This window comes from Ornithodoros turicata, chromosome 2 (genome assembly GCF_037126465.1).
Source record: "Ornithodoros turicata isolate Travis chromosome 2, ASM3712646v1, whole genome shotgun sequence".
Classification (NCBI taxonomy): Eukaryota; Metazoa; Arthropoda; class Arachnida; order Ixodida; family Argasidae; genus Ornithodoros; species Ornithodoros turicata.
Window position 1 is genome coordinate 102,075,485 of NC_088202.1, and position 6,941 is coordinate 102,082,425.

Genomic DNA, 6,941 nt, shown 5'->3' on the forward strand with positions numbered 1-6,941 from the left:
AGGATCCGGATAAATGCAGTCCGACTGTAGTTACAGTTAAAAGCGTTACAGCGGGTCGGCTGCAGTTACAGTTAAAAGTTACATGTGACTTAGTTACTACCCAAGACTGGTGAAAAGCTCTCCACTTGATCATCGTCTTCGCAGACAGGAACGTGTGTTGCAACACAGATATGTTATAATCTGAATTATCTATCGCGTCAACGAGTGTTCGAACTACAGTCATGAGAATTTTGCGATTACGTATTTTGCTCGGAATGTTCGACTCAGCGAACGTCTACCGTTCAAGGGACGTCAGCATGAGATTAGATTAGAACAGTATGAGGTTGCTGTCTGTTCCCTGTGGATACACTGGAGGCCATTGTACTTGTACAGCTACGATCGCAACGCGTTCCTCAAGGTCGGGACACCCCAATGACGTCATATACGGCGTGGCACAGCCCGATAAGCCTGTTTGCTTTCAGCTATCACTCGCAGGTTTTGCAAGGCTTGCAGTGGCGTTAGAAGGTGTGTCTGTGTTTATTCTGCTCTTGAGAAAGGGAAGGGCCATTCCAGCCAGAGGTGTAGCTCGACCCGCTTAGATTTTGCTGAAAAAATAAAATGTGTGCATTCCTTTAGGGGTGTGTATGTGGGATATAAACTTTTTTTCTTAAGATTTTGGTTTCTTGAGCATTGGGGGGGCCTCGAACTTGACCCAAACATGAAAAAGTGTTGTCCGTTCCACGCGTCCTTCTGACACATATAGACGACATTTCTGCGCTTTCTTTGCCTGGTGTTAGAGGAGAAGGGTCGATCTACCTTACCGAAGTCCATATGGAACGAGAACAAATCTGGTCACGTGGTAAGAGTTTACGAACGGAGCGCGTTTTGGGCCAGGTTTACGATTAATTTTCAGCAAGTTCGCATTCTCGCAGGATCCCGAGATTATTTATGCTCATAAACTACTGTATAGAGATCAGCTTCACGTAAAAATATGACGCTGATCTGTATTCATTGTTTAACTAAGCGACCGTGAATATCCACAATTCGCAAAAAATGACACTTTTCAGATAGTATTTTCACATATCTGAGGTCGTCTAGGAAGTGAAACAAATCATGCCATTTGTAGAACAAATCGTCTCTGGTAACATATTCAAAATCTACAGGTGTATTTTTCCTTAAACGAGAAAAAATAATTTTTTCCCTCCCCATACTCCGCTGCAGCTCATTCGTTAGTTGAGGTCGTCTAGGAAGTAAAAAGTGAGAACTTTGTGACCCTCTTTTGTGAAAAGAGACCCTCTCCTTTACCATTTTGAAGTCCTACAGATGTATTTGTTCTTACTCGAGAAGACAAGATTCGTCAGCGCGCTGGGCATCCAGTCTGTAAGGTACCATTATCACCCTTCGGACGAATTTCGCCTTCTGCTGTTCTGCCAAGTTCCACCAACTTAACACTCACAGTCGCTGCTTCGTAACAGATTCGTCGTCATTTATGATTGTTTTCACATACCTGAAGTCATCTGGGAAGTGAAAAAAATCGCACAATTTCAAGAACAGACCATCTTCTATAATAAGGCTATTATAACATATGGCGTATTTATTCTTAGATGGGGAAAAACTTCTTCGACGCATTTGCATCCGCTCTGTGAGGTACCATTATCATCTTTTTTTTTTCCACTGTTTGCTAGCCAGCTGACCATAGCTCACTCACTGCTGACTCACAGCACGTCAGAACGTGACGTACCAGTCTTTGGAATCCATTTGTTATGGTCTCGCGCGCACTTCTCTCACAACAGAAAGTAAAAAAAGAAAGAAAAAAATTAGCTGTACGTGCACTGTCTTTGTTTCACTGGAAGTAGACGTTTTTGTTACATATGCCTGAACACAAGATATAGGGCCTAAGTAACAATACCTCCTGGTGCCCTGGATGGAGCATGCCTCATTGTGCTCCACGTTCAGCAATTTCTTCTCCAACCGTACGGCCTCGGCGTTGAGTCATATGCATGCTCCCTCCTTAAGCTTTTTTTCACCCAGAGGAACAGCAGCAATTGTAATTTCTCTTTTGCTATCGCGACGTGCCAGCAGGGAAGTAGTACATTTCCGGGACATTGTTCAATAAACAAGCGGCGAATGGTATGTTTCGGTAACATTATCATGAATCATGAGTCAGACAACCAGAAACGACGACGAAGCTGCTACGAAGAGGCGGCTGTGAGTACTCGCGGTAGAACTAACAGTAGAAGGCGCATTTCCTTCAAAGGGTGATAATTGTACCTTACAGATAGGATATGAATGCGCTGACAACTTTTTTTTTTCTCGCATATGAAAAAATACACATGTAGACTTTCAAAATGTTATGAGAGCGGGTGTTATGAGAGCGGGCAAAGGCACATTTATTTTACTTCCTTGAAGACCTCAAACAACGAATGAGCTACAGCGGTGTATGGTGAGGGAAAAAAATATCTTCCCTCGTTTAAGCAAAAACACACCTGTGTTCATTGCTTTCATTGCTGTGCTCAAATTTTTATGTGAAGCGAATCTCCATACAGTAGTTTATGAGCATAAATAATCTCGGGCTCCTGAGAAAATGGTAACTTGCCAAAAATTTATCGTAAACTTGGCCCAAAACGCGCTCCGTTCTTGAGCCCTTACGACGTCACCGGATTTATTCTCGTTCCATATGCTCTTTGGGAAGCTAGATGGACCCTTCCCCTCTAACACCAGGCAAAGAAAGCTTCAGAAATATCGTCTATATGTGTCAGAAGGACGCGCGGAACAGACAACACTTTTTCATGTTTGGGCCAAGTTCGAGGCGCCCCCAATGGTCAATAAAGCAAAATCTCGAGAAAAGAAGTTTATAGCCTACATACACACCCATAAGGGAAAACATACAATTTTTTTTCAGCGAAATCTAAGAGGGTCGAGCTACACCTCTGGCTGGTTTCGGCTGGAACGGCCCAGAAGTCATTGAGCCAAATGTTAACTCCTGCAAAATTCTCTCTTGTAGTTTGATATAGTGTAGAGTGTATAATTCATGAAATGGAAAAAAAAAAAAAAGACAAAAAGCAAAAAAGGAAAGGAAAAAAAAAACTTGCGTCTGTCAGGTTATGAGAACCATGTTCGGGGCCGGTTAGCATGAGCGCAGTTCAGGGCAATGTTAGTAAATTTGGCTTGAAATCCTTGGACTTCTTTTCTCCTCTTGCTCTTTTCTCTACCAGTGGCTGCAACACGTCCGCGTAGCAGGAGTGGGGTTCATAATATATATAAAATAAGACACACTAAAAACACACTATCAAAAAGCACATCGGTAGTTGGATAAGCACGAATGTAAAGGTGCGAAAGAAAAAAGGAGAAATGAAGAAACTGTCTGTGTTGTTCAATCAACTAATTCGAGGTTCCACGTAAGATTTCTCGATTTGGGAGAACGGAGGCAATCCCGCTATGTGTTTTGTTCCAATACGCTCTCATTACCAGTTGCCCTCAATCGGACCTTTTGCTTCATAAAACACATAACAGCCACAAACTACTATATATCTTGGCCAGCACTGTGTTCAATATGCCCTTGATGTTACTGCAAATCTTTTACGGAGAGGAGGATGGACATATCCAAGAAGACCGTGCTTCTTCCTGGAGAATACTGAAACAGGTTAAAGTGAAAATGAAAGGCCTACCAGTAATGAGAATGTCCTATCATCGAGTTTTAGCATTTGGAAGATGATGGCAGTGCCGGATTTACAGTGGTGGGGGCTATCTCGTGTATTCTATGTATTCGTGTATTATATGTCTATAAATGACATCGTTTTGTATCTAAAGGACGGCGGCCGTGTGGCACACTAGTCCGAGATTTTTCAGCAGTCAGGTTTTGTCATATTTTGAACATTTCGTAGACAAGTGAAATAACCATTCTATTCATGTCTATCCAATGTGTTATTCGGGGACGATATGCGTGGACGCAGGACAGATTTTTACCAAGTTTCCGTTTCAGGGATGCGTTTCAGGCATGCAAAACAGATTTCCCTTGGACAAGACCTTTACTGGTGGGGCCCCGGGGCAACTGCCCCGTCTGTCCTTCCCTAAATCCGGCACTGGATGATGGCATAACATGTGTCCGTGTCGACAAGTCAGAACGAACACTACAAATCAGTGGCGTATTGCCAGAGGGGTCGGGGGTTCAAATTCGCCGAAATCGGACCCTTGGTCGCACATTTGGGAGAGGGAGAAAGAGGGTGGAATCCTCTCCTCCATGTAAAGCTGCCATGTCATAGAACCCCTCCCGAAATTTTTTTCTCGCTACGCTACTGCGGGGGTATCCCGAAATGTCACCTTTAAGAATCCACCGTTTAGAATCCCGTATGCTCAAAATCCCAAACGGCGCTAGCGTAGCGTTGCGTGCGTGCCCAACTGTGGGTATAGCCCCCCAACGGCGTAGTGAACTGTCAAAAAACACCTAAACTAACCTAACCTCTGAAAACTAACCTAACGTAACCAAAATCTTATAATTTTTGCCGCTCTGATGTGACCGCTATGCTAAGCCTAACGGTCGCCAAAAACCTGGTTTCTATTCATGACAATGATTTCTACTGGCGACAAAATCACGCAATACTGCGAGGTTTGTCAGTAATATGTATTATTCAACACTATCATTCCGCAATTCTTCACATTAAAGCTTTAATTTAGAAATCTGGGATTGTGAACATCTGGGATTTTAAACGTTGCATTCTTAACGGTGGAATATCGTGGCCAGTGTTGCGGATTTGAATCCACGAATTTGATTTAAATCCGGATTTAAATCCACCGGAGGGCTGGCGGATTTGATTTGCGATTTAATTTGCGCAAAAAAATATGGGCAGGATTTGGATTTGGATTGAATCGCATTTTCCACTAATGATTTGGATTTGGATTCAATCGTATATTCTAGGTATGACTTGGATTTGGATTCAATCGCATTTTCCACGAATGATTTGGATTTGGATTGAATCGCCTCTTTTTCAGCGGATTTGCGCGTGGATTTCGCCAAGCTCCCTCACAAGATGCATGGATTTGAAATTCAGCGAAGCGCCCTTTCGCATTCTACGCGAATTGATGTGACCTTGTCTGAAATCTGCACACGCACTAGCAGCGTCCTCTCTCCAGAGCGACAGGAGTAGCCGTTTTGTTCCAATCACTTCCCCTCACCGCACTGAGGGAACACCACGTGCAGTTCTTTGAACGCAGTTAACGTTATTTTATCGATTGGACGGCACCTTTCCCGTGGACCTCTAGCTGAGTCTTCAAGCACGACCCCTTTCAAGCTTGCCAAATCATGTCGCGAAATTCTTGGTCTTCGCCATCATATTGAACGCATATAGGTACACGCATTCACGTCAAAACAAAGTAAAAATGAACAATAAATATATCACATCCTATCATTTCGTGATTTCGGGAAGGCAAGCCTTTTCTACTCCCAGGGGCAATCATGGCAAGATGTGCCACTCTTCCTCGCATACTCTTTTTTTCCCCCCTTGATTACAACAGTCTGTACTGCGCGAGGAAAATTTCTACAAAGCCCCGAAACGGCAGCATTAAAATAGACCCATGGGCTACATGTTTAGTATAAGTATTCGTAACATGTCCCACGATTTATTAACGATCCATTTAATTGTGACCCCCAGGGTATAGTAACCAACGACCTGTGGTCTTTTCAGTACTGATGGTAGAAATCGACGCAGGCGGGTGTTTTTGGGCGTAGCTGAGCCTAGGCCCTCGATAGGAATTCCTTCACGCAGGCGTGTTCGCCCGGTGTTGAATGACGAGGATGTTCCTGACCCAAAATCCGCTTTTGGGAAGGTGTACCATACCTACCAACTCCACACTGTTCATGCCCCGTGAAGCCCGAGTCAACGCCAACACGATACGTGATGATGAAGATGGGGGTTGTGCACCGCCCCTCCCAGAGTCATCTACGATTCAATACACTTTTATCAGTATCACTTTTTCTATTTTGGTGTAACACAAAAATTTAAGGGCACCCGTACGAAAATTCCAGATCGGCCGGACACGAGCCCGGATTCAGGCCAGATCGGGTCAGATCTGAAAGCGAGCATGGTATATCCGGTTTTATCTGGTTTTAACCGGAAGGTGCCGGACGCAGATCCAGAAACCAGTCCGTGTTAGTCCGGATTCATCAATATTATCCGGACACCTGTCCAGATCAGCTGGAACCAGATCCGACCAGACAAGGTCCGATCCGGATTGACGACCATATAAGGTCCGGGCAGGCCGGATCCGGAAATCATCGGAATGGTCGTGCCCTTTACGAGTATGTCCTGTGTGCTAGATGCAATTCACGTTGGACGAATCTTTCGTGATAATTAACCGTCGCAATTAATGTCCGGTGCGAACGACTAGTGAAGCATCTAGAAAGAATGATGGAGAAGAGAGACAGGAAAGGAACTAGTTAAGTTCTCATCGCAGTCAGTCCCTTGAAAAGAAGCTAATGAAATAAATTAACGAAAACTAGAAAAGTCTAACCTAGTACATACTGAAGATTGTGGGAGTTGGTTAAATTTCATTGAGCAAATGACAAAAAGGGAAACTGCCTGTGAAGTGGGTTTCTTCTTGTGTGTGCCCTTTTTCGTTTTCCGCCTGTTCCTGCCATCCACTCAATGGATACCCGGTACACCTACAAATTTGCTATATGGTTTATGTCAGTAAAAATGCACGATGGCGAAGTAACCTGCATGGGTGAAAACAGCTGTTGACAACCTTGCTGTTAGCCAGTTCACAGCGCTTTTTGTATTGTGCCTAAGTTACTAGCAGTGTTAGCAGCTTATATGAATATTGTTTTCATGGTGGAAATGGAGGTTTGTGAAGAAATAGAAAGACGTAACACAGGTGTTTGTAACAAGGTATAATGCCTGATATATTGTTTCCCCTATCTCGGTCTAGCATTATGTAACATTTGTCCTGCATTTGCAAAACTCTTC